General features: G+C 39.2%; 1 long non-coding RNA gene across 1 annotated transcript; it reads left to right on the top strand.

The window, feature by feature from the left end:
• Positions 1–19,754: 19,754 nt before the first annotated feature.
• Positions 19,755–20,758, top strand: LOC124153907. Its single transcript, XR_006863788.1, has 2 exons — positions 19,755–20,083; positions 20,371–20,758. It is a non-coding gene; the product is annotated as an uncharacterized LOC124153907 (long non-coding RNA).
• Positions 20,759–22,045: the final 1,287 nt, after the last annotated feature.

Raw genomic sequence — 22,045 nt, forward strand, 5'->3', positions numbered from 1 at the left:
GGCCCCCTTTTGTTCATTAAATACATAATCTATGCTGTTGAATTAGCAGTAAAATACTCTTCTTTGTTGACGATGCTGACATATCATGAAATATGGGATCTGCATGACATTGAAATTCTACAATTATAGTCCACAATAGGGTGGTTCCCCTGTATTTTTTTATTGCCTAAATCGAAAGATTATTACTAATGGAGTACGTATTTCACGCTTTTAGATATTTAAATGACAATATCTATTTTTCGCGATTTAAATGAAAAGTGAAAATTTTCAAGGGCGCAAAAACGTGGTGGCTAAGTATGAATGCCGGGAAAAGCCCGTGTGACGTCATTCATGTTTTCGCTGCCGCAAAGTGAGGTATCCTTGGGGCGAGGACGTGTGCGCCGCTAGGCGAAGGCTGCTGATGCAGGCTGTTAGCAGGTAGCAGGTTACCCTGCTAGCATGTAGCGCTTGGCTTAATTATGGATTATTAATACCATATCTTACGAAGAAAACTTTCCAACCATAGCCAGTTTTAATAGGTGATTATTAAGAGATTTTTCCCTGAGCTCTGTGACTCATGCATGCATTTGCTATCTCAGACGATGTAAAACACCTATATACTCATATAGAAACAAGGTCCCTGGTACGTCACGTGGAGTGGCATGGCATGGGTGCCAATCTGGCCTTTTTCAAATGCGATTAAAATTGACCATTGCCATTCGCCTAAACTGGGATTTCTAAAACCAAATAATTATTACATTCTGAATACACTAATGGTGGGTAACGAGTCGCAATCAATGCCTTTCATTTTCTTTCATGAAGGAAACTACCCTATTGTCCGCAGAGGAGAATGATGCCCAGTGGGGTAGCCAGGCATTTAGTTTGCGGGAGTTCGAAAAAAGGGGGAAAATTTTTGAAAAACAAGGTACTAAATAGTGAGTTTTAAACTAACTGTAACACTTTTCATAATGGAAAAGACTTATAATACATACAAAAGAAATATTTTTAAAATTCCTGATTTTTTGATATTTTATTTTATTTTTTGAAGGAAAATTATTGTTTTAGCTTAACTGGCTTAAGCGCTCGCCTGGAAATTGGGGGATCTGGGTCTGAATTGCAGTCGAGGCAAATGATTGTTTTCTCTGGATTTTCGCAGGATTTAAGCATCCTTCATAAGTGGTGACTTAACACGTTGCGTACCGGGGTATTTAAATGCCTTTTAACCCTCTGTTCCGGTGGGTATTTAAACCTCAATGTTAAAACGTGCCTAGTCATAGTAAAAATTCCATGACATTCTAAAAAAAAAATTTTTAAATGCGACTTTGAATATTGTACTCACAAATAATTTCGGCATTTCTTCTTTGTGTGATATTCCATAAAACATTTTCCATTGTGGAGTGGATCGCCGCAAGTTGAGCACATACCTAGTCTCTTACCTAATTTTTCTTGAAGCGCTCACTTGGCATCTTCTGGTGTTGTGTTTTTCCTTCCCCTTTCCAATGATAGGGATGAGATGATGTCTACCAAGGTCTCTCGAGAAGCACTGTGGGTGATTTCTTGAAGGGACACGCTCTGTTGGCTTATCTTTGCCGTCCTTGTCCGAGGATCACTCAACTGACTCTTTACTCGCTGCCCACTCTTTCGCGATCTTGAGTAAAAATCCTGTGAAAACTTGAAGCGTTTAGAGTTTTATAAACCCTAAAAGCATTGAAAAGAGCACAATTTATGAGCCACAGTACTACTTTCTTCGACCATTTCATTGTTTTTCACATTATGGAGTAATAGGATAGGTACATATTCGCTCTGTCTCCCCCTTTCATACACTCATTGTATTTCTAAATACACGTGGGTTTCTTGATTGCCACTCCTGTGACCATATCCTTTATCTTAGAGTTACCCATGCTAGCGTTATGAAAAGTGCTAATCTTCCTCACTTCCCTTTTGTCTTTCCAAACCACAATTAACACTTCACCTTTACGAGAGAATGTGCTGAGCTGTCCCTTTTTCAAAGTTTTTGCCTCACTTTTCTACGTGAAAGGGAGTCCCCGATTGGGCCATATGGTTCCACAAACTCTTACCTTATTCTCCAAGAGTAGTTCTGCTATTTTTACCCTATTATAATAATTGTCTTGATATATATTATGCCAAAGATTGAGATGTGGCCGTAAAAGAGAAGGCATAGTTTGTTCTAATTTTTTTCCTTCGGCTGAATATATTTCCAAATTACTAATGCAACCAGAATCACTTTCACAAACCATTCGAACTAATAACCCATATTTTACAATTTTATCTGGATTATAAGTTTTGATTTTCAATTTTCCTCTCCATGGAATCGTGGCTTCATCAAGTGACAACTCCTGCTTTGTTTTATACATAGTCTGAAATTTTCCAGCTAAGTATTCTAGAGTGGGTCTTATTTTATAGTGTCTATCTGTAGTATCGAAAAATTCTTCGTTATCACTGAAGTGCCATGCTTTCCATATCTGCTTGAATCTATTTCTTGTCAATAGTTCTCTAAATATGTTGGTTGCAATGAAAGGATCTGTGATACACTACTCCTTTAGTGTGTCTTTCCTCACTTGACCCATCAGAATCAAAATAGCAAAGAATTTTTTAATCTCAACTACTGTTATATATGACCACTTCTCTGTTTTTGGCGATTCTTTATATTATTATTTATTTGTTTATGTTTGTTTTGAGAGTAATACAAATTGGATTGATGGCACATCATTTCAAAAAAGTCATTACCAACAAATAGACTACGCCGAGGATACTGGTAATCGCTTCACTCCAGGTTGGCCCAAAAATTGCTCCAAGTCTGTCTCTAAATCTTATTTTTCCCATGCAGTAGAACTTCCTGCCAAATTATTGTCTTTGTGTGCACTCATATCGGAGTCGCTTTCCCTGATCACTAGAGGAATAGATTTTCTTGTTTTCATGTTCACCACAATATCAGAATCGCTTTCACTCTCGTTGCTCTCTTCATCGTACTCTAATGGTACATCGGATAGATCATCTGCGAACAGGTCTAACATAACTTCTTCTTCATGCAAAGCACTGCCTTTCCTATGCGACACCATTGTATGGAATATTCCTGTGAATGCTTCTTAAAGTACAAGTAGAGATACGAACAAACCTTAGTAGCAGAAATACCAAATTTACTTTTCACTGAAACTCAAGGAAACACATACTGCTCCAGGCACAACAGGACAGCAAGCTAACCCAAGTCCGTCAAATAAGTAAGAGAGCTTCATTTTGAGTCCCCCAGTTTTCATTCGTCATAATTGTTTATGTTGACGGAGCAGATAGGTCCACTCGCTGAGAGTGCATCTTGGAGGAGCAGCAACAGAGACAAGGGCCAATCTTGCCGGCTGAACCAAGGCCATATGGCTAAACTCCCCGAAAATTATGGGGTAAGAGTATCATGTACCCCAAGAACCATATTAAATTAAATATCAACGACGAAAGAAGAGGGAAGACGCACAAGAGTGCAGCTGCTAAAATTGACATTACCTGACACTACGGACAAACTGTCTCTAGTTAAAATATGGATAAATGGCTAAATTTTATAATAATACACTACCTTTTCGATAATTATGATACATCTACCCATAATAAGTAACAAAAAGTAACTGAATAATTAGTACAGATTATGTATATCATGTTACATAATTGTTAATGTTGACTCGTCTAAATGAGAATTCTCGCCATCCGTATGCAACGTGTTAACTGGTGTAAACTTAAGCCTTTCAGTCATTGTGTCCTTCAAATTAGACATGCATGATGCCTATGGGGGTTCTTTCTCCCTCTTTAGTACCTCTTTCCATAATAACAAATATAGACCACATAAGTTACAGTGCGAAAGATAGCGTAACGTCTTGGCATAAGTTTTCAGAAGATCACATATTAATTAAAATAGCAAAACCACAATATCTACCAACGAGAAGAACAAAATGTATGACTTAAGCAAATGCATTGTGGTACATTTTTTCTGGAAGTTGTCCAACCATCCACGTATGTACGCCCTGGATGATGTAGGCATAAAAGGCAGCAGATGAAGTATCAACACAAGGGTGTACCACGGATCAAAACATGGCTGTTCAAGTCGTAGGTAAGATTTAAGCATGGAAAAGGAGAATGAAATAAACATTTGAAATAAACTAACAGCTCTTGACTTTTAAAATTATTTTTTTGAAAAAAATATTATTTTCCTTAAAGACATTGCGATTTTTGCTTCAGGGGGGCGGGAATACATTTGTCGTCTGAGAATACATTTCCTCCAAATTTACTAATAAAATTATGCATATACTTCGATCTACGCTCCCGTTAATAATGAGTTTTGTTTCACAAGACCTCCCTTTTCCAAATACGTACTTTTCATTTACTAACAGATATTTGCTGTTTAGGTGACCCATTATCGAATGGAAAATAATATGTTCCAATATTTTGCAAGGAATGGAAGTATAGTAAGTCGAGGTAAAGGTGTTGATATATTCGTCGCAAAATTAGTGAGGACAATATGAAAAAATTATTTGAAGAAATTAGGTTTATCTCGATTGTTCGTCACTCTATCGCCACTTTCATTTATAAGAAAAGAGACTGTAGAGCTATTTTGTTGTACCTCCCTTACGTATCACCAGAAAGCCTTAGAACTGACATATAAATATTCACCCAATTATTTTATTTTGAATTCACTCAATGCCTTCCAAAGGGTATCTTTGTCTCTTTTTTCGATTTTTTTATTTCACCTATTTCTTGTATTTTATCAACAGTAAGACCGGAATGTATGTTTTTCATTTTAGCGATTGGCCTTTGTCTTTATAGAGAGTCTTTTGTCTTTATCGAAGCTTTCACCTGACTGAAGGTGTCGATGTGACCGAGAGCCCTCGCAACCAGTGGCGCAGCTAGTAATTAAGGCTGGGGGGGTGGGGGTTTAGGCGCAAACCACTGGGGTGTCTGAGGGTGTGGAATACCCACCAGGGGAAGCGGGAGGTGCGGGGGCCCTCCTCCAAAGAAATGTTCACATGAATGGTTCAAAATGGTGAGTTTTGCGGCCCTCTGAGGGATATTTTATTAATATTTACACTATTCTATCAGTAATATTTTTCCAATTACTGAAATGGATTAAATTTCAAATTTCTTTGAGCTCTGGGGGGGGGGGGGGGTTTAATCCCCCAAACTCCCCCCCCCCTCGCTGTGCAACTGCTCACCACTGCCATCGTGGGAGACAGGTAGAAGTTCCTCCTTGCTTTCAAAGTCCCCCAGATAGCCTCCCTCTGAGATCGCATCCAACGAAATCAAACCCTCTCCCTCCACAGCTCCCTCCATCACTGCCGCGCTGAGGCTAGAATTCCAGCTGAGCATCGCACTCTGGAGTCAAATGGCGTTAGTTCACGCGGCGCGCGGGCCAATTCAATCAGTCGGCCGAGGGCGAGTGAGCCTCCTTCGTTTTAACCTTCGCTTTCCAGTCTACCTATCTGGGGCAACTGGGAAACGGAGCGTAAGGAAATAGCACATAGTGTGAGCAGCATGCATTTTCTGCTGTATTAGTGTATTGCAGAACACTTTGGTATATTTTTCAGACCAATCATTGCCGTCAAGCTTCACATCTGCGCTAGAGCAACTAGTTACCTACGTCTTTCGTTACCTACCTCGTTTGAAATATGTATTAGTTCTCCAACGAAATAAAACATATTGAGTGAACTGTAAAAACTAAATGCTTCCAAATACTATCATCTAGGCAGGAAATCGATAGCAGAAAATGTTTTGCGCTTTAGAACTTCAGTGACAAAAGCTGTCGAGTTCCGAAAATCTCAGAATATACCTTTGCATAAAAAAACTCAACTACTCGAGAGGGATATCCTGAATAGCCCAAGCCATATTTTTGGAGAGAATGAGAAATGCAAAGAAATCGGGTATTTTTGCGATGGTAAAGACAAAAGTGATCCAAAAAACCTCATTCCAGGATTTGAAAGAAGTGGGGTGTATGAAAAATTGATGTGTATTGTAAAAAACACAAGCCGTCATAGTCGAAGCCTTATTTATGACGTGGATAATAATCCAGTAGAACACTACAACGCTGTTATAGCAAAATTCATAGGTGGAAAGAGAGTCAATTATTCCCTCTCCCGTTCATACAAGGGAAGATGTGACGGAGCAGTTGTTAGTTTTAACTCCTGCAACCCATTGCGCACGCTTTATAAAAATGTATGCGACGTAAGTCCAGGATACCACTGCAAAAAGTCCCTTCAGAGGAAAAGTGAAAAGGCGCTTTCAACTTCAATCAGAAGGAAAGGTGTGCCAAGATCGAAGAGAAGTATATTCAGTCGTCTGGGAAAAAATCGTGACCCTGATTACGGGCGCTTTTCTGAAAGACCGGACATGCCAAACCACCAATTTGAAGATGAATGTCAGTTTTTCCTCAAATCCCTCCAAAGGAGCGAAAAAGAAATAGAAGATGCTCACTGCTTCCAATTTTGGCCGTGTATGCAAAATGCTTCCGCACACTGGCTGTGAAAACTTTATAAAATCAGTTATGTACAGCAAATTTGACTCTCCTCACTTGGAATATGGAAGGATAAATGAGGAAAAAGCTCGCACAGCATTGGAGTTAAATGAAGGTATTTACATTCAACCATGCGGGCTGTACGTCGGCAAAGAATTTCCTTTCCTTGGAGCTACTCCCGATGGAATTGTTGGTCACCGTGGGAAAGTCGAAATAAATTGTCCGTCATCGGCAGCAGAGATGACTGTAGAAGAGGCAGTCAACAAAGGAGAAGTAAACTTCTGAATGAAGAATGACAAAATGAAGATTAACCAGAAGCATAATTACTTCCTCCAAATTCAGGGTCAGCCTCACATCACTCAGCGAGATTTTTGTATCTTTGCCATATGGACCAAATGTGATTTAAAAGTGGAGAGAATGGAAAGGGATGACGATTTTTGGGGAAAATTTATGGTGGGAAAATTGAAAAAATTCTACATTGAGTGTATGCTTCCCGAAATTGTTGATCCGAGAATCTCCCGATCAATGCCGATTCGGAATCCTCCTGGAATTTTGGCAGCTCAAGAGAGGAGAAATTCAGCGGGGAAACGAAAGAGGGGGGAGAAGGACGGGGAGGGACAGTTGCCTAATAAAAAAGCTAGAAATAAATAGTTTAAAAACAGATATTACATACTTTTTTCTTTGACTCTGCTGCAGTATCCCAACAATTGCCAGGAGGCAAGGATGGATTATCTGAGACGACTCTACCGGCCGACACGAGAACTACCTCCAAACTCAGACGGCTTCGAGGGAGGAGAAAGATTTATGTCCCACGTCCTCTTAATAAACACTAGTCCCAGCTTCGTTAGAGCACTTCATTCTTTTTAGCTGTAAACGGCTGGTGTCCTAACACCCCCTTCCACACGCCTTTTAGGCGGCTTGCGGGGTATTATGTGGATGTAGATATCATTTTTCGTGGTTTTAAAGAAAATTTGTTGAATATGTACCTTCGTTTCTATTCAGTGCTGATTTTGCTTCTAGGGGGGTTGGCAGCTTACACCACTTAAGCACCACACCGAAGCAAATATAAGGCCACTGTTGGTGGCTCTGTTGGTTTGGGGGTGAGTCAAAGTTATCGGCAGTCGCAAAGAGTCGCGAATCCGACACGGACATTGAAGCGAATGAGATGAACTCCCGCGAGCAACGAAAGGAATTTTAAATACCCTGCTTGACCCTGATGCCTCCTGGATAAATTAGTATTTGCTTCATTTCTTAATGAATGCAAATACTTCCATCTGGCGTCATGCTCTCTCATCTAAAACTTCAATAACACCTTTCCCATTCAACGCGAAAACTTGTTGAGCGGACAAATTGCCTCGGCGGAGACCAGTGGCGCCGACTCCATGGGGCCTGAGGGGGCCCGAGCCGTTGCCACCGAGAGACAAGGCCTACGCAAGCGAGCAGAGAACGTCGGTGACGTCAGGACGAGTGGGGTTACAAATGTTGTTAGGGAGTTGTTGATGGAAGGATAGTGGCATTGTCGAAGTGGTAAACGGAAGTCGCTTCAATGAGTGAGACGTGAAAATAAAACTATAATTTGAAGAAATTAAAGAGGTTTTTAGCAGTGGTTCGTTCTACGGTAGCAGTGGATGTTACTGAAGTTCTACTAAAGTGTAAAAAGTTGTGCAATTAGTCTAACTACCGCAGTGTTTCTGACTGCCGAGGAAATTACAAGACGGGGCCCAAGATGTCTGTTTTCAATTTCCCGAGCGATCCAGAAGTTTGAGAAAAATCCATTCGTGCCATTATGAGAGAAGAACTTGAGCCAACAAAGAACAATAAGGTACGTATCGTATAATTATAGAGGTATTGATGAAAGTGTGTTCAAAATAATTTTTGGCTTTGCTAAAGACTTATTATTTCGATGAAATTGCCGAGTTTAAATTTGAAGGGCAAGCATCGATGGATACTTTTAAAGTCTCTTGAGTGATTAAACATTTATTAAACGTTCCTGCCTTAGTTATTGGAAGTCTTTTGGTAATGATTGCAGTGGTGGAAAAGTTATTCATTGTTAAATAGGTAATTCGGCATGTTTATTTTAGTCATGAATCCCATTCGGTGGATCGAAGTATATCATTTAATTCAGATTAATATTGCTTTAAGCTATTATTGAAAGATTCTTAATATGGTAATAAGTAAAGGTAGCACAGTGAAATTACTCCAGTGCATAAAAGGTCTTTGTTTTTATGTCACCGTTTGATGTGAATGAAATATTTTCATGATGTAATATAAATATTTACAATTAACCTTTTGGGTTATAAATAAGAGATGAGGAGTTGAATAGCAACATTCATTTACTACTAAAAAAATTAGAATTTCTTTTAATTTAATTGACAGCAGTCCAAGATTTCTTGTTCTTGGAAGTGTGTAAATTATTTTCATTTTATTGTTTGGTTGAGTCAAAGAGTGTAAATTTAGTCTTGCTGGCCAATTATTCAAGTACTTACTTAATTAACTATAAATAAAAAAGCAAGGGCGTGGTATCATTCAAACAAACATAAAATAATCCAATTGGTTAGAGTAGCATTTATTATTAGCTTTTTTTACTGGAAGGTTTATTGTATTGATCGCAGCGAGAGAAAAGTTATTTCTTTCTAGTTAAAAATTTGGGCAATTCGCCAAATTTTATTTATTCATGACTCCTATTTGGTGGATCAATTCTTATCAATTCCTGTAAGCTATAACTCTCGATTATTCATAGCTAAACAAATATTGTTTTCGGTGATTGTTTTTCGGGTTCATTAATTCCGCGTGGTCTCATATTTTGAGGACGGCAGTTTCGGGAGCGACTTCGGGTCTTCTACACACGCCTCAGTTTTCTCGAGGTTAAAAATGAAAGACATGAGGATTAGAATAGAAAAATAGAGTAGTCTAAAGAATTAAAAATGCTTTAAAATAAATTAATAGTAATTCTAAATATCATTTAATGGGAATTAAGGGTTACATTTTCATATGAGCGTAAAGATGTAAAATATTTAATTTTATAGTTGTACTGAGACCTAAATAGTGAATTGCATTACTTTTACAGGTGTGTGTGAAGAGAATTTTGATCCTCATGGCATAATTCGTGAATTAGAGAAGTATGATGAGAGGACAGCGAGATTACTTTCCGCACCATTTAAATGGTCACGACTGAGACGCTGTGCCATCCTTACTTCCCTATTGTCCCATCTACCTGTCTTCTCAGGCAAGCATACGGGAGAGCCCAGGCAAACGAAGAAAGGTGAAGGAATTTTCTGCAATGGAAGAGGCGGTGGAGGAAAGCATTAGGGTGAAGGAGACATACGACCGACAGAATATTATTTCAAGCTTAGTGAATCTTGGAGAAAAGTTCAGTTTCTTGATTTGTGAAATGTTTGGACAGTGGTTCATAAGCATGACTGCATACTTGTTCCGAACACATTATCCTCAACCCCATACCTTGAATTTAGCTCTCTGTTGTGGTAAACGAGGCACGCAATGTTAGTGTTAATTTTGAAAAAGTTCCTATTTTAAAACTAGGGAAGTTTAGCTTAGCCAAGAATGTTTATAATGTTGGAGTCTTGGGTGAGATTTTCTCCCAAATGTTTTGATATGCCTCTTCTGGTAGATATAGCAGTGACTCCTTAGTCATTGCCTCTGATACTGAAAATCTGTCATGCCAGACAGTGATCCCTGTTATTACTTTATAGGCGAGCACCTGTCCTTGAAATCTGTTTACAAGCCTAACTATTTCACAGATATGTAGATATTTAGTGCAATTCTTCTCTCGCTATCTCTCAACTTCTGCTTAAAAGTAAAAGTACCAGGGAAATGTGTGCAGCCGCATTCGAGAATGTCCTCTGCAATGTGTACAATTACACTCGAGTTTTGATGATAATAATAAACATCTTCATATGCAACTGCTTACATCCTTATTTATGCATCACCTCCACTCTCCTATGACCTTTATTTTTAAATAGGTCCAGATATGGTATCCAGATAATCAATTTCGGAGAGGGGCTCGTCAAGTAAGTGAGCTGTCTAAAGCTACCGGAGTGATTTTCTGAGAATTTTGGTTAAAGCCTTAGCCAGCTACTTCATTCCGTTCAGATTTTAAAACGTATTAATTAACGTCTAGTGGAATAATTTATCATATGTTTGGATAAAACTAATGAGCTGTTGCTTTTCAAAGAATTCCCCGCAGCAAAAATGTGTTACTGAACAAGAAGTTCGACCATTGCGTTTGCTTATTTCGGTGGTTTAGTTTGCAATCGTAAATATATATGAGGACGTTAAGAGCTGAATAAAGTAAACCTGAAATATTTGTGGTAAAGATTTTAGCGTAGCAAAGTAAATGTGAAGGAATTCGACTATCTAATTAGAAAGAATTACGCTCAGTCACGTGCGATCGTTCAAGCGAACGACGAGTGGCAATAATCTAACCCTTCTTGTCGTGACGTCACGGCTGGTTGCGCAGGCCTTGTCTCTCGGTGGCTACGCCCGAGCCCCCTCAAAAAATTCGTTATGGGTGTGAGGAAAAGATGTGTCAGGCTTGTCAATTTTCCCCGGAGTGTCCAGATATCGAGTTATTAGGGTTCTAATGTTGATCAAATGACTCTTCTAAAATGCTTAAAAAATAAAACTCGCTAATTATAAAATGTTCCGGGGCCAGACCCCCATTATTTTTTTTTAAGTCGGCACCCCTGGTGGAGACTGTAGCTATCGGAAAGAAACGAAAGCGATTGAACTTCTTACTTCTGAATCTCTAAATCCCTGCATCATGGCATCCGTAATTTAAGATTTACATGTAGAATACATATGTACGAACGCATATTTTTAGGTTGTCAATGGCGCCGTGGAAAGAGCGATGAAATATTTCGCAATATCCGTCAGAATTTTTTGTAATGTTGATTTTCATTGATAAACTTGTTATAAATATGTTAACGAGCAGTATAATTTATGGAAATTTGCGAAAGGGAGAGATTGATAGTTCTGGATAGAATACACACAAAGGTTGAAAAATTGAAGTTAATTACCGTGGGTGCAAAAGGATTTCGGACGGTACTTGTTTCCAGCAACTATGTATTACTATTTTGACCCCGTTTCACTCGTTCTCTGGATTCAACATTGATATAGTATTATCATTTACTGCTCTGGTAAAGGTTTGAAAGATCTATAATTCGTTGCTACTGTGCGATAAATTGATTCCAATAGACGAACATGCAAAACTTTCACGCGCAAAAAGTATTCGTACATATGGTTCGCGTGGATTTACACGCGATTATCGCAGCCCACCGATGTCATTGCTGTGGGCGCACATGCTTCTCCTTGGCTGTGGCGAGGTGAATCGCATCTTTGACCGAACGGCGACCTAAAGTGTTGACAGGCAAGGGACGAAAGGCAACTGAGACGACTGAAGCTGTGCGAAAGCTCATTATTAGATTCAGTAATCAATGTAAGTCACAGAATCAAATGGCTGGACTTGTCGGACGACCTAGGTCAACTGTACATAGTATGTATACGACACACATGTATACGACATAGTATATCGGTTCGGGAAGACCGAGAATGTTCCAAACAAGACCCGAAGCGGATGTCCACGGCAATAGGGTGGTTTCGTATTATTTTTTTAATTGCCTAAATCGAAATATTATTACTCCTGGAGTAAATGCAAAGTGAAAAAAATTTCAAGCGCGCATAAACGCGGCGGCTAAGTATGAATAGTGGGAAAAGCCCGTATGACGCCATTCTGGTTCCCGCTGTCGCCGTGCGAAGTGACCTTGGTAGGTGATAGGATAGGATAGCAGAGTACCATGCTAACAGGCAGCGCTTGGCTTAAATAAGGATTATTAATACCCTACTGGGTGGATCAAATTGTATAGCACACCACTTTGGGTAATAGGGTAGTTTCCTATTATTTTTTTATTGCCTAAATCGAAATATTATTACTCCTGGAGTAAGTAATTCACGCTTTTAGATTTTTAAATGATGATATCTATTTTTCGCGATTAAATGAAAAGTGAAAAATTTCAAGCGCGCGACAACGAGATGGCTAAGTATGAATGCTGGGAAAACCCCGTGTGGCGTCGTTCTGGGTCCCGCTGCCGCAAGTGAGGTGACCTTGGGGCGAGGCTTTGAGCGCTGATACGACGCAGGATGCTAGCAGGTAGCAGAGTACCCTGCTAGCAGGTAGCGCTTGGCTTAAATAAGAATTATTAATACCTTATCAAACGAAGGAAACTTTCCGAACTTAGGTATTTTTAATTAGTGATTATTATGAGATATTTTCCTGAGCTCTGTGCCTCATGCTTGCATTGGTAATCTCAGACGATGTAAAACTCCTCTCTACTCGTATAGAAACTAGGTCTCTGTGACGTCACGTGGAGTGGCATCCCATGGGCGCCAATCTGGCCTTTTTCAAATGAGGTTAAAAAGTGACCTTTAACATTCCTCTAAACTGATATTTCTAAAACCAAATAATTATTATATTATGAATACACTAATGGTGGGTAACGAATCGCAATCAATGCCTTTCCTTTTCTTTGATGGAGGAAACTACCTTATTGACTGTCAGTGACAGCCGATTCATCGTGCGGGAGATCAAGAAGGACCCAAAAAAACTTGCGCTCCCAAGGTAACTACTGATCAACAGAAGTGTTGTTTTTTACGTACATAGAGGTACCGTCCGGAGTGTGTGGAAGCAAAACTGTTACCACTCCCGATTTACAAGGAGGATGCCCCGTATCAGCGTGGTCAATCGCTAGAGGCAGGCTTATTTTTCGCGGGAATATCAATTATGAGCCTTTTATAGCGGGATAGCGTGATTTTCACTGACGAGATCAAGTACCACGTATTCTGATCCGATGGTCATCAAATGATGTGGCGTCGGAACAATACGGAGCTTGATCGCAAGAACCTGAAAGCAAGACTGAAACATGGTGTGGGTTCTTTGATGGTTTAGGGGTGCGTGGGCCTGTATAAAGTGGTTAAATTGCACTTTGTGGAAGGGATAGTGGACAACAAGATGTATATGGTCATACTTAAGCAAAATTTTTAAGTGCTACTGAAATTAGTGCTATGTACTACTGAAGCAAAAATATTTTAAGTTAATACTGAAAATATCGGACTGATAAACAGGACAAGGATTCGAAAAACACGGCAAAAAAGACAAAGCTATGGAATCATGTATGACATATTCAAACTGTCGAACACCCTTCTACAATCACCAGACCTCAAGTCGATCGCGCATCTGTGGAGTATTCTGGAGGCAAAAATTAGGGGAAGGCATTTATCAAACAAGAATGACTGCAAGACTCCTGTGTCAGAAGAATGGACGAAACACCCCCTATTTTCATATCAAAATTGGTCGATTCAATGCGAAATCGCCTTTAGGTAGTCCTGAAAACCAGATGGAATGCCAAAAAATACTAAGTATTGCGTAAAATATATTATTTATTACTTCATTTAGCATGAAAAACTCAGGTGTGCGAATGCTTTTTGTGCGAAAATTTTTAAGTTTTTTTTTCTATTTTGTTTAAAGTTTCGAAAGTTTATTATTTCTTGCAGTGGCTGCAGTGTATGTATAAATAAAGGATGTCTGTAGTACACGCTGAGAATCATTTCAAGCCAGAAACATAAACGCAACACAAAGAAAATGACAATTTTAGCTAGAAAAATGAGCTGTCCGAATACCTTTAGCACTCAGTGTACAAATTGACTGACATGATAGCCATGCGGAGATTAGGAAATACATTTGCGTCCAAAATTTGCGAGAAGGACAATGCTTAAGCACAGTTGATCAAGCAGAATATACGACTCCGTTTAAATCAGAATAGTTAGAATCAGAATCCTTAGAGAAAGCGACCAGCATAGGTCGGGAGACGTTGGGGCCACCCAAGAATTGACGCGGAGACATAGCCCAAAAGTTTTTATTCAACAGAATATACTAATTTTAACGAATTATAAACAGAACAGATAACATTATGCAACAAATTGCATTGTCAGAAAACATTTTTTGATAATTTATGTGTTATTTGCACATCATTTGAGAGCTTAAGCGATTCTCGAAATATATGAATCGGATGAAGTTATTGCACGTAAGCTTTTGACCAACCACTCGATCGCTGTGGCTTCCCCGCTGACCTCTTCACTCGCCTGACCTCGCTCCTTGCGACTTCCTCTTCTCTCTCTTTTGGAACTAGAAACACCGCTGAAAGGAAGAAGATTTGAGGCGATTCCAGATGTCGAGGCAAATGCGACGAGGGAACTGAATGACATGGCAACAGAAGCTACCCAGTGCTGTTACCAGGAGTTGAAGCACCGTCGTAAGGATAAGTGTGTTCTCGTATCTGAATAATTTCCATTTCATGAATAAGTCGATATTGGAACTCATTACCAGAGAATGTACGGCGCGAATGAAGAATACATAAAAGAAAAGTATTTAAAATTAGCATTTAAAATATTCTGAGTATAGTAGATTTTATAAGAATTATACCAATACCTGTTGTGCAGGGCGATTTCTCTTACTTTAAGTGCAAAGTAATCGTTTGTATTTTGTATATTTATTTTTTTTATTTAGTAGTGTTTATTTTTTTTCTTAACGTATTGTTGAAGTTGTTAATTGATATCTTCCTTTAAGAAGGAAGTTATCCATCCATCTTGTTTCTGATAATTATTATTAAAATTGATCAATTTGAATACCTTGTCGTCTCAGTAAAGCTAAGAAAATCAAGAATACCACACTTTTCGTCTCATGTCAGACAAATGTGTCAGCCCTTTCGTTACAGAAATTAATTTGTTATAGCAATAAGAGCCATTATTAAAAAAACATGGCAGTCGTGGGGCTGCCGTTGGAAGTGAAAACTTTTTATGTTCAAAAATTGAGGACGATGATCGACGAAGTTTTTTTTAAAGAATATATGGTTATATTCATTATTTTAAAAGTAATATTTTAATTAAAAATTATACTGAACTAATTATTTTTACCAATTTGAAAATTGTAACAACTACTATTTATACAGGTAATATACACTAACTAAAAATGTACAAGAAGTCCATGTTACTGAATGAACGAAATGTAATCATCTATTTTCAGTATTGACAATATCTGAGTTCTCATCTTCATCAGTAATTTCAGTTAATCTTGTATTGCTATCATTGTCTTTATTTGTACATTCTAAAACTGATAATATAGGCTTATGGTAACTGAAGTAAGGAACAAACAATTTTGAATCGAATCAATCCAAATGTCTTGTAAAAACAACATCTATTGTAGTTTTGTATCTTATGGTGCTTTTAAGTCAATCATTTGGCATGGTTAATCCAAACAGTGCATTGTTTTATAGTTTATAGATCCAATCTCGCATTCCTATTTTAATGTAATTTTATTTAATGTAATGTTTAATGTGAATTGATTACCAAATACTTTTACAGCTGATGTTACCAAATGTGGTGAAGAGGCTATGGCCGTTAGAGAAAGGTTAACAGTGCATTGTTTAGTTTAGAGATCCAATCTCGTAATCCTCTTTTAATGTTATTTTTAGGCACTTAACTTTGTAAAAATAACATTTACACTTCACCAACGTGAAATAATGTAAGGTTAACAAGTTCTCAAGCGCACTACGCTAAATCTATTTCATTCGATGTGTTCATCGTTCGGAAACATAATGAAATACACTTTTGTATGTTCCACAAGAGTTTTTAATCCCGACCTAGGTTTCGGCAGTACACACTGTCATTATCAAGGTGAATATACAAACATTTTGCGAGCTTATATAGCTTAGGGAGAGGGGGCTAAGGCAGGGAGGAGGTGGTGATGGTGGGAGGGGAAAGCTAACGAGGAATAGTTTCCTCAAGGTCAGTGGGTTTACTTGCCGAGTCCAGCAGAACTGATAATAAAGGGGAGGAGTTGGAGGGGTACAAAAGGTCGTTAACCACCCTTACATTTTTGTTTCGACATGCTCTTAAAATTTCCAACTGCTCAAGAAAATCCATCTTTCTACCTTTACACACATTGTGGAGAACCTTGACATTGAAATCACTGCTATGGTTGCAGTCTAACAGATGTTTGGCAAAATTAGAGGTTGAATCGCCTCTTACCCAACACTGCGAACAAGTTCCACCAAATATCGCCATCCAACCTTAAGCTGTTCATCGTTCGACGTAGCGATGAACATCAGCAGGATTTACATTGTCTCTTGAAGCGAAAAAAATCTTTCCTTGAGAAAAATCTCTTCCTCGTCAAAACAATAGCCACACCTCGCCTACCTATCTAATGGCAAAACGATCTCCTTGGGAGGTGGGAGGTTTCAGCGCAGACTCAGGCCAGTAAGGAAAGCTTGACGAGGTGCGACCATTACAAATTCATGACTCCCCTTGTAATCCAGATAAAGTTACAATTCTTACTCCAAAAATAATTTTATGGTTTTATCCAAATTTCATACGCAGCATATATGGAAATTTATCGTGTGATACTACAATTAGTAGGCGACTGCTTCTCACCATACAAAAATAGGTAACTTGGGCCCAAAAATACCTAACTGAATATAGCAGCGTCGAAACTCAGCGAAAAACATAAAAAGGTTTACCTTTGTAAGAAATCAGGCATCAAAAACTTTCCATGCAGTTTTTAGGATGGTGTTGAAAACTGTAAGCCGACTGTTGAATAAAAAATCCACAATAAGGCCGCGAAAAAGTAAGCGTATTAAATAATGGAGCGGTAAAAATATTTGAGAAAATTAAAAATTCAAAATTCCTTTCGTGCTCAAGATAAAGTTATAACTTTTTCACCAAAAAAATTCATAAATACATTTTTTTTCAAATTTCATACGCAGCGTATATAGACCCATACAGGAAGATAACATAGTTAGCAGGCGATTGATTTGTGCCTTACGAAATTCCATATTTTGCGTCCAAAACATATATAAACAGACATAACAACGTCCAAACTGAGTTGAAAGCATAGTAAAGTTGACCAGTATGGTAAAAATGTACAATATTCGTTTCCAGTGATTTTCAAATTTATACTAAAAACGGTATGCCGGCGACTGGATTAGGAATACAATCTCGGAAATCGAAGTTACTAGCCGAAAATCAAAGAAATAATTTTTATAACTATTGTTATGAACGAAATCGACCAAGTATTGGCAACACTAAACGTAGCGACCCTTTTTGCTTTAGAATATATTTTCAGGATTGTGGAACGATCAAATTCAAACATCTTTCTCTTTTTATTTCCCTCCCCTTCGTTAACAGTGAGGCGATGACGGTTTTTTTTACCCCTCTGAAACAAAGTGCGTGACGCGCAATGGGAAGTTTTCGCTTCAAAAACTAGTCTGCAATAAAATCTGCGGAGAGGATGAACCTCGCCTAGGAGCCCGAAAGAAAAACCTGTCTAGGCCCAACGTGAATGTGGACGTGGGTTACCTCAGTGCATTCCATCCGCTAATCTAAAATCGGATTGGGTTTTTGCTCCTGGAGTTTGACTCCAGCGTCGGTAGCTCAGTCGCGTCCGCTTCCGTCCTCTTCGGCACTCGCATGCGTCCCAGTTTTCACTCACCTGACCCCATCAGTTAAGTGGGACTCGTGGGTGGGTGTCTACGCATTATTGAAGGCGAACTTGGATGCAAGGGGAGGGAAGGAAGAAGCGAGAGAGAGAGAAGGCAGGGGACGCGAGCCTTGAAGTGAGCGAGGCAGGGAGTACGTGGTGAGAACTTAACCTATATAATTTATTAAATATCTGTGATATTTCGAGGTTTTATGACCAGGCAGTCTATAACCTTCTAATAGCTCTGAATTGCTCACGGTTTTTCAATGGAAATAGGTTCGAGACGTCAGTAGGGTGTTTGGCAGGGGGTGACAAGGCATCAGCTTTCAGCATGCAACATGATACCTGGTTAGTCGTACGTATGCGGTGTCATACTGTTGGACTAAGTCAGGTAATCTGTCGTAGACGTTAAATAGCGGAATTCTGGCAGGCAATGTCATGCATCACTTTAAGACGATAGCAACTTTTCCCAGCCAGATGGCTCTCTCCTGGGAATTTCAGGTACAGTTGGTTTTGAAAATATATAAATCACTTTACTCCGTCATGAAATAGATGGAGGGTTTGAAGGAGAGTGGGGTTTAATTAGGGGTATGGAGGTAGGAAGGACGCATGTTGGTAGTTGGTGCTTGGGGTGTACGGGTGGTGCATGTCTAGTCAGTTGCAAGTGCAGCCAGTTAGGGGCGTTTAACCTCCCTCGCGCCCTGGAGACTCACCCATGTAAGTTCTTATGTTAAAGCATCTAATGGAAACTTAGAATTTAACAACTGAATAAAACTGAAGTTCAAGTAATCTGCTTCATTTCTAATTACGCCATTCATGAATACCGCACAATAGAAGCGACGTTGTGAGGGCGATCGCCGAACAGTCGAACTGGCGCCAGACTGCCCCTGGGTACCACCCGGACCACATTCCAAACACCAACTGCCAAAATGCGTCCTCCCTAACCCTAATTAACCCCCACCCTCTTTCAAACCCTCCATCTATGTCATGACGGAATAAAGTGATTTATATATTCTTGAAACTATGTAAGTGTGTCTGAAATATTCCCAGGAGACAACCATTTTGCTGGGAAAAGTTGCCTTTTTCAAATTAGAGTGATACATACTGCCTGCCAGGATTCCACTATTTAACGTCTACGCCAGATCACCTGACCTAGTCCAACGTTAAGACACCGTTTGCGTAGGACTAACAAGGGATCATGTGCATGCTGAAAGCTGATGTCTTGTCACCCCCCGCCAAACACCCTAGTGACGTGTTGAAGGGCAGATAGGCGACTGCATTTTGCATAAATGGTGATCACTCTATTTTTCAATAAAGGAACACATAAAAGTGCAGAGCTATTGAAAGGATATAGACTGCCCGATCATAAAATCTCGAAATATTGCCAGTATCAAGTTTTTGTAAATTTTTTTGAAATATTTATTTGCGTTACTGCTGAGTGTGAAGAATCTATTAAAATAAATGAATGAAAAACTTCCACGTTCGTATCGGCATCGTCAGATAATTCCGTGAACACGATCTTCTGAGTCGTCGGTGCTGTGGAAAATCCCATGCCCTTCCATTGCTTGCCTCCAAGTCGAATCGGACGATATCCAATACTTCGCCTGGGCATTCGGAGGTTGCATTTTCTGGTTGTGCGGGTCATCGAACGCGCTCTCGGCCTCTTGATGGCTATCGGTAAGCGGGCCAGACTTCATGCAGCTCCTTATTATTGGTGGTAGGGAGAGAGATGGTCGTGCGATTGTCTTTTGTTTGACGCCAGCTCTCAAGAATGGCGTCATTTTCTCCGCTTTTGAAAGGCCCTCTCCCACCCTATTATACATAATATTAACGAACACCATTAAACGAGAGTTCTCCAATTCATTTGTTCTGGAGTGTTCCTCTAGATGTGTATATAAGCCAAAGAGCGGTCAGTTCTAATTCTCAATGGCTCTTCGTCCGTCGTGCTGTTAACATACGTGAGTGCTGCCAGTGATCGTAATGTAGAAGTTGAAGCGTTGGTGTGTCTGCGGATTCCTGGACATCGTGGTTGCCTCGTCTCCTGCTTTCAAAATGTAAGTCGATCATTGAATGCCGAAGAACAAGAATTATTTCAATTGTCTGCCATAATTTATTTGGAAATGTTTGAGATTTTAATACGGTTATAATGTATACTCGTGAATATTTGTGCTTTCACTCCGTAGTGTCTATTAATCTCTGCCAATATCATGGGCCTCATTATTAGCCTCGTACTCTGACTCTTACATAATCTATATCAAATGATACAGTTAGTATTTAATAATTGTATCGTAGTACTGAGTTTAAAGTAGATATTAAAATATATTTAATCCTTTTATTTCAGGCAACTGCGTTGGGAGTAATATGTGTCTCGGTCCGCTCCTCAATTTTCTGCTCCGTAATAAATGCTCTCCCAGCTGAGTCTTCACTCGAATTTTCTCCTTTCCTCCTCCTAGCACATCGCAAGTTGTTCATAGTACTCGTTATCTTTCATTTTGCTTTACTATATTTCTTATTCAATGCCCTGTTTTCTCGCAGTGAACCTGAATCTGTCTTCACTGAGTCTTTCTTTACTTCGTTGATGTTCGTGCACAAAAGCGGCTTGCGCCAATGTTCACCTTGGTTATTCTCTATTGGTTTTTTTTACCATAATCCAATTTCTTCTGGATTCTCTAATGCTCTCAGTAATGCTATTTGAATCTTATCCTCAATGCACGCGTCTTTCACGGGGACTAAGATTATTTCTCAGAACGTGTATCTCGAAACTCCATTTTACAATCTTTACTTCCTTCTACTTCATTTGGTTTACTTCAGTAAGTCCAGTGTAGTTTCTAGTTTTTCATGCATTTTTTCTTGAGCTTCTCTCTAAATCATCCGATTTCATCGCCTTTTTCTAAACTTTGATGGGTATCGAAATCACGTGTTCGGACTTTTTCACTTCGTCTTTTTTTCTATAGTCTGTTAACACTGCATTAAGTTCTTCTAATACTCCCTGGAAAACACGTAATTTTCCACAAATGCTCTTCATTCGCAATTCTCACAGCATAATTTTTCGCAATCATTTATCAATTGTCTTCGTTTAACTTAATTGTGGCTTCGATCTCCTCGCCTTCAACCACCTTCTACAAGATCATCATCAGTGCAGGAAGCAGCGGGGAAGAGAGTGAATAGTGCAGTGTTAGTGTAATAGTGTTCTTGTGAAATGGTCAGTTGTGTGATTAGTGCAGTGCGACGTGGGATCGCCGATGGAAAGCAGAGTTCTTCCGCCGAGGGACCTTGCAGAAGATTCGAGGTAAGGGATCGACTCCTCTTCCAGGGCACACAGGGTGTAGGGTGGTCAAGGTTATTTCACGAGACATGGTCTATTCGCGGTAGGGCCCTCCGACGGGGCTTTGGAGAAGCATTTTATACTCTGTTCACTGCTCCAAGTTGATGATTGTGCGAATCCTCTCACGTTGATTTCAAATTTGCCTATTTCCGAGTTCCTTTGATTAGGGCAATTTGCACAGTGCGTAGTTTCTTTTTCAGGTGGACGAGATTATAGTTAAAGAAATAGCTTATTTTCATTATTTTTGAGCTTCAACTGATTTCGATAATGCTTATTTCCTCTGCTGTGATTTCATTATGTTGTGTGTATTTTTTTCAGGTGACAGTGATAAATTAGTTTCCATTAAATCACCCTAATTTTGGAATAAGATTATTCTGACAGGTTTTGATTGTCTAACCTACGTTGACAACTGTCTTCAAATCATCTTAAATCTTGTTCCGCGCGCGTAATTGAATTTAGTTGTGTCGTTCAGTGGTAACTCATTAAATATCTTCTTGGAGCGTGCAGAGTATAAACCCCTTAGAGAAGTGGAGGGAGAATAAAGTGACTTAGCTGATGGGTTAGGTAGGACACTTAAAGATGTTGGGCAATTAATGTGACTCTCAAACACACACACCTAAAGGCATTAGGAAATTAAATGAAACTTCCATTCCTCCATTAATGATATACTAGATGCATTTATTTGGGTTAA

The sequence above is a fragment of the Ischnura elegans genome, chromosome 1 (genome assembly GCF_921293095.1).
Source record: "Ischnura elegans chromosome 1, ioIscEleg1.1, whole genome shotgun sequence".
Classification (NCBI taxonomy): domain Eukaryota; kingdom Metazoa; phylum Arthropoda; class Insecta; order Odonata; family Coenagrionidae; genus Ischnura; species Ischnura elegans.